Raw genomic sequence first — 7,361 nt, forward strand, 5'->3', positions numbered from 1 at the left:
ATGCCTTACCAAAAACAAGTTGATAAGGAGACATCCCAATGGGTGTCTTGAAAGTTGTTCTTTGAGCCCAAAGTGCGTCTTCTAGACGGCGGCTCCAGTCCTTCCTGTTTGGTTGCACCATTTTCTCTAAAACCTGTTTGATATCTCTGTTGGAGATCTCAGCTTGCCCATTTGTTTGTGGGTGATATGCAGTAGAAATTCTGTGCACAACTCCATACTTCTGGAGCAAAGCTTCTATGGTGCGGTTACAGAAATGAGTGCCTTGGTCACTTATGATAGATCGCGGTATTCCAAACCTGCAAAAGATATTAGACCTGACAAAATCTGCAACAACTCTAGAATCATTACTCCTAGTGGGGATAGCTTCCACCCACTTTGAAACATAATCAACAACAAGTAAAATGTACAAAAAACCAAATGATATAGGAAAGGGACCCATGAAGTCGGTTCCCCATACATCAAATACCTCACAGAAAAGCATAGGCTACTGAGGCATTTCACTCTTACGAGTGACATTTGTACCTGCTATCTGGCACTCTTTACAGGTGCGGTAAACCTCATAGGCATCTTTAAAAATAGTGGGCCAATAAAAACCCGAGTCTAGGACTTTTCTAGCAGTCATTTGAGGACCAAAATGTCCTTCGACTTGAGATGCATGAGAAAAATTCAAAATGGATGCAATCTCATAATCGGGGACACATCTCCTGATTACCTGATCACTACCAAACTTCCAAAGATACGGATCATCCCAAACATAATATTTGGCATCACTCTTGAGTTTATGGATTTGTGTCCTGGATGCACCTGAAGGAAAAACACCAGCAACAAGATAATTAATAATATCAGCAAACAAAGGAGTAATACCATGCACAAGTAAAAGTTGCTCATCAAGAAATTCATCCTGGATGGGAAAAGGATCTTCATCTCTCTCTATTCTGCTCAAGTGATCAACCACTAAGTTCTCAGCTCCACTTTTGTCTTTAATCTCTACATTAAACTCTTGGAGCAATAACATCCACCGAATCAATCTCGGTTTTGCTTCCGGCTTCTTCAACAAGTACTTTAAAGCTGCATGGTCAGTAAAAACAACAACCTTGGAACCTAGCAAGTATGATATGAATTTATCAAGAGCAAAAACAATAGCTAAAAGTTCTTTTTCAGTGGTGGTGTAATTTGACTGTGCAAAATCTAAAGTCCTAGAAGCATAATAAATAACATGGGCAGCCTTGTCAACTCTTTGTGCAAGGACAACCCTAACAACATAATTAGAAGCATCACACATAATATCAAAAGGGAGGGTCCATTCGGGAGGCTGGATGATGGGAGCGGAGGTCAATGCTTTCTTCAAGAAGTCAAACGCTTGTTTGCATTTGTCATCGAAACTGAAAGTGACGTCATTCTTCAACAAGTTTGACAGCGGAAGAGCTATCTTGCTGAAATCCTTGATGAAACGCCTGTAAAAACCTGCATGACTAAGAAAAGAATGAAACTCGCGAATGCAAGAAGGGTAAGGCAATGTAGAAATTACGTTAATCTTAGCAGGGTCAACAAAAAATCCTTTTTCAGAAATTATGTGAGCAAGAACAATTCCCTGCTCAACCATAAGATGACATTTTTCATAATTTAAAACAAGGCCAGTCTCGATGCATCTCTCTAAAACCATATTCAAACTTTTTAAGCATGCATCAAAAGACGAACCATAAACAGTAAAGTCATCCATAAACACTTCCATGCAATTTTCAATAAACTCAGAGAAAATACTAATCATGCATCGCTGAAAAGTGCCAGGAGCATTGCAAAGACCAAAAGGCATCCTCCTGTAAGAAAATGTACCGAATGGGCACATGAAAGCGGTCTTTTTATGATCTTCAGGTGCAATATGAATCTGAAAGTAACCTGAAAAACCATCAAGAAAACAATAATGTGATTTACCAACTAGCCGTTCAAGCATTTGGTCAATGAACGACAAAGGAATGTGATCCTTTCTGGTAGCTTGGTTCAACCTCCTGTAATCAATATAAACTCTTTAGCTATTCTGAACTCTAGTGGGAACAAGTTCATTCTTTTCATTTTTCACCACTGTGAGTCCAAATTTCTCAGGTACAACCTGCACTAGGCTTACCCATTTACTGTCAGAGATAGGATAAATGATACCTGCTTGCAATAGTTTGGTTACCTCTTTCTTTACCACATCAGGAATCAAAGGATTAAGCCTCCTTTGGGGTTGCCTTACCATTTTAGCACCGTCCTCAAGTAAAACCCTGTGCATAAACATGGAAGGACTAATACCTGGGATGTCAGCTAATGTCCAACCAATTGCCTTCTTGTGCTTCTTCAAAACCTGCAAAACTTTATTTTCCTGATCAGAATCAAGGTTAGAAGAAATAATAATAGGGAGTTTTTCATCACTCTCCAAATAAGCGTATTTCAGATTATCCGGGAGTTGTTTCAGCTCTAAGGATGGGGGTTGCTCGATGGATGGGGCTTTTGGGGCAGCTGGGATGTCGAGAGCTCAGTTTCATAAACAACTTTGTTTACAACAACTTCACCTGTAGGAAACATGTCACCCTGTAAGGCAGCATCAATCTCAGCCCATACAACACAAATGTCAGTGTCAGTACAATCAGCACATGAGTAAACATCATCAAATCCAAGTAAGGATGGAAAATCAAGTGAAAACAATTCAGAATAAGTTTTGTTAACCAAATCAGATATCAACTCAATATGAAAAATAGAGTGCTCCTCAAAGGGATGTTTCATGGCATCGAAGATGTTAAATTTTGCGACAATGTCACCAAATTCCATGGACATGGTTCCATCGTCAACATCAATTTTTGTCTTCGCCTTTTTCATGAACGATCTGCCTAAAATGATGGGAGCCCTGCTTTAAGACCCTAATTTTGACCCTAAGGTCCCTCATGGCATTATATCATTGCTCAGTGCATTGCCTCAAGGATCATAGCATGTTTGGCTCCTTAACCCTAGGGTTGGGACTTGTGTGAGTGGTTTGAGACCACCAAGTATGCTTGTATTGTATATTATTGCTTTTCTTATTTTGATTACTAACCAAAAGCACAAAAATATGTCACTAACTCTTTTTGTTTTGAAGCTCAAGTGATCATGTGCTCTCATGCTCCTAGGAGGCTCCTAAGCTTAATGAAATGACTAGATGAAGATGAGAAAAAACATGACAATGGTCCACAAAGTTACTAATCATCATATATGTATCCCAAGTATCTCAATTTTCCAATTTGATCAAGATAACCCAAAGGGCTTGAGGTTTGTTTCCCAAGGAAGCCCTAATTCAACTGTGCTTTGACTGTGCATTGCTCATGAAGCAACCTCAACCTATGATCAAATTTAATCAAGGGAAGTTATTTAATTCATTACTTTATGCATATATGAGCCTATTTTAGGATCCTCAATCATTCATTCATCAAGATTTGAAGTTTGTCCTTGAGAAGTTGACCAGTCAAGTCATTTGACTAAACTGAAGATCACTGAGATACAACTTGTGATGTGTTTGCCAAATGAAGATGACCCCAAGATAAAAAATGTTCTTAATAACCATATGAACAAATTTAAGAATCATCAAAAATCCATTTTAAACTTGGAAGGTCATCATTCATTTCAAAACATTATAGGTCATTTTGACTGAAACCCTAATTTTGGGTCAACTTCCCAAGGACCTAACTTCTTTAATTTTTGTGATTTTTAGGTGATAACAATTGCATTGGAAATCTTAAGATGTATAATTAAAATGTTATGTTGGACAAAATTTCATAATCCTAAAATAAATACATGTGATAATACAAAACATTATAGGTCACTTTGGACCTAAGTCATTGAATTTGAAAAATGTCCAACTTCAAGTGCCCATAACTTTCTCATAAAAAATCGAAATGATGCAAAATTTAAGTCTAAATTTATCATCTTGAAAATATATACAACTTCTGTGTTGGAAAATTTTCCATTTGAAGCTTTCATAATTGAAACATAAGGGCTTGAAGAGGCTTGCTTTTGGTAAAAAGTTTCAAAGGTGACTTAAACATGTTTTGTACCCAAACTTTCACAGCCAGGTTTCATTAAGTTCCAAACTCCAAATGAATTTTTGCCCAACATGACTTTTGTTCCTTATTTCAAGGGCTTTCCAACCATTTCTCACATTAATTTTTTGGACTTTCCATGTGGGAGTTTCGAAGATCTTTCTATTTAGGTACATTTTTGCATTTCACATTAAAACTTGATGTGCAAGCTTGTGCAATCCATTGTGCACGTCCAATTCATTTCCAGGTGGCATCAACAAGGATTTTCACCCATCATTGGGCCTTATATGCGCCTGTACAGGCCCATGCAAGGAGAATTCAAATCCCATGCACACGAGGGAACCATGCTTGCCAATCCATTTCAGCTATAAATAAGTGTGCATTCTCATTCAAATGGCAACCAGGTGGAGATCTGAATTGCTGCTGAATTGAAATCCCAACCCTCACTAAAGGAATTTTCAGTTTTCTCTTTCTCTTTCAAGCTTGAAATTCAACATCATTAGTTGATTTTCAAAGCTCAACTCCTTAACCTATCATCTCCATCACACTTCTAGAGCAAAAGCAAATCAAGATCTTGAAGGATTCATGCTGTTTGAAGCTTCATTTCAGAGGTAGAACATCAAACTTTTTGATCTAGATCTTGCATTACAATGTGATTTTCTTTGGTTTGTGCTGTTTTTTGAAGTCCTCTCACATGAGGCAGGCCAGTGGTGGTCCTAATTTTGCAAATTGTGCCATTTCAGTTCACACACCATGATTTTTCAAGCTCACATTTCTCTCTAAATAGGAATGGTGAGGATGATCCATGGTTACAATGGTGATGTACATCACCTAGGCTTCATTATGATGACAAAAAATTTTCCTGCGCGTGGTGGCCGGATTCTGGTACTTCACGGGAGAAGAAGGTGTTTTCCACCGCCTGTACCACGTGGTAGCCTTCCCAGCCCTTGGATTGTGCTTCCACGTTCTAATCTGGACCTTTCTTTATGTTGACTTGTTTTAATGCAAGGTGTAGCGCGCTTGACTCAAGTGTATCATGTATCCGCGCCTTAGAGCCCTTGATGCTTTGCCACGTCAATTAATGAAATGATCTGATGATGCTGGATTTTTCTATTTTTCTTATTTGTTTTTAATTTCAGTTAATTCCTTTTATTTTAAAAAAATTCATAAATATTTTATTTGAAGTCACAAAAATATGAGACCAATGCCAAAATTTTTCTTGAAAAATCTAGTTTCATATTTTGATGTTTAATTATTTTTGTGACTTCATTTAATCTTTTTTGTGAATTATTTTATTTTTAATAGTTTTAATTCATTTTTAATTCATTTTTAATTACTTTTTGGTATTTGAAAAATCCAAAAATATTTTCCTAACACCTATGGATCATGATAAATCAATGAAAAATAGTCTCATCAATTTCTTATTCGATTTGAGATTTATTTGATATTTTAATTCATATTGTGTTATTTTTCATTGTTTTTAATTGTTTTAAAATAGTTTCTGATTTCAAAAATTTTTGAAATTTTTTGTCAAAGTTTGTTTGACCATGTTAGACCTATGAGAATTTAATTGGACTTGTTGAAGTTGATTTGAATTAATTTTGAGGTTTGACCATATTTTGTTTATTGTATTTTTGCATTTATTTTTAAGTCAAAAAATACCAAAAAAACATGGTTGACTTGTTGACTTGTAACCTTCATTTCATTTCTGTTTAGCATTGATTGATGATGAATTGATCCACTTTTGACCAATTGAGCTTGATAGAATTCTCTTTCCATCCATTTCATCTTCATCCCCTTTCTTTTCATCCTTTGGCCAATGAGTTAATGTCATATGGTTGGTCTTGACAAATGAGAGGTTTAACCTTCTTTGATCCAAACCAAACTCAACTTGATCCAAGATCAAGTGAGTTGTTTTGTGTCCAAGATAGGTTGCTTCTTGGTCAAGCAAAAAACCTAAAGTCCATACAAGGCCCTTCCCCTTTTGTTTTGGCATGGCAAGTTTTAGGAGTTTGGCTTACTAGTCATGATCTCTAACTTGTGTTTATTTGCCTATAGTTTTATTGACCGGCCTCAGATAGGTGTGACTACTATATTAGTCCACTTACGATTGCTTAACATAGCGCTACATTGTCTTATGACAAACTAACATAACTTCACTAATTACTAACTTTAATTTCAGCATTTAATTTCTTGCAATTTACTTTGATGTCATTTATTTCTTGCTCATTTATTCATATTGCTTTTCACTTTGCTCACTTGAGCACATATTTTATGTTTATGTCATTTTCCTTTTGCTCATTTGAGCTCATTATTGTATATAAATATATTGTTGTCTTGTGTTGGTTTTACTTTTGTTTTGTGTGAACCTAATGCAAAAAGGAGAAATGACTTCGAATTAGAACTTACCCTTGCTTAAAGGAGTTCAAGAGCAACCGGGCCTCATGCCTTTAGAATTCTAAATTGGTTGAAGAGCAACTAGGCCTCATGCCTTTAGAATGCTAAGTTTAAAAGTTGACTTCAAAGGACTTCCTTTCCAAAACTTATTCTTTGTCCATTCCTCTTATTGTGTTGTGAACTTTTTGATGTTTGCTCTTGTGTGATAGGGATTCCATCTTGAGATAGTAAAGAGGACCATTGTCATGAGTAGCCAAGTTAAGAGAGACAAGTCAAATGGAGATCCTAGGAGCTTGAATCTAAATTGTTTGATTGCTTGATTGTATGCTAAGTCCAAAGGAAAAGAGCATCTTGAATCATCTCTATGATTTCAAGAAAAGGAACTCCAAGGGTTTTATCTTTTCTCTCTTATCTTTGTATGCTTTAGGAATAGCCCTTATCTTTTTCTCCCCACTCTAACCCAAGCCAAAAATCATTTTCAAAACTTTGACATTGTCTTCAAACTAGAAACCTAGGCCTTATGCCTTTGACTTTTCAAGAATCTTTTCATTAATACTCATTGTGAATGAATCTTAATCCAACTTTGACTTCAATTTATAAATACCTCTAACTTTTAAATATAACTCACTTAAAGTTGTTTTTTGTGGTTCCAAGGGCCACCTTTGTTAAAACGTTTCATAAACATTAGTCATAGGTTTGAGTTATCATAGTGGTTGATGTAAATCTCACCTTATCCTTAGTGATTGGTTTATAAGTCTTCCATACTTATTATAGCGTTAACCCCTCACTAGTATGTTGAAGCCTTCCTCACATGGTGGATTGTTGGTTTAGGTTGATTTTTCTCCCTTTGATAAAAAAAACCTTAAGAATTTTGATCAAATCAATTCACCAATCTTTGAGATTTGTACCCCGAACTAT

This window comes from Lathyrus oleraceus, chromosome 2, assembly GCF_024323335.1.
Source record: "Lathyrus oleraceus cultivar Zhongwan6 chromosome 2, CAAS_Psat_ZW6_1.0, whole genome shotgun sequence".
Lineage (NCBI taxonomy): Eukaryota > Viridiplantae > Streptophyta > Magnoliopsida > Fabales > Fabaceae > Lathyrus > Lathyrus oleraceus.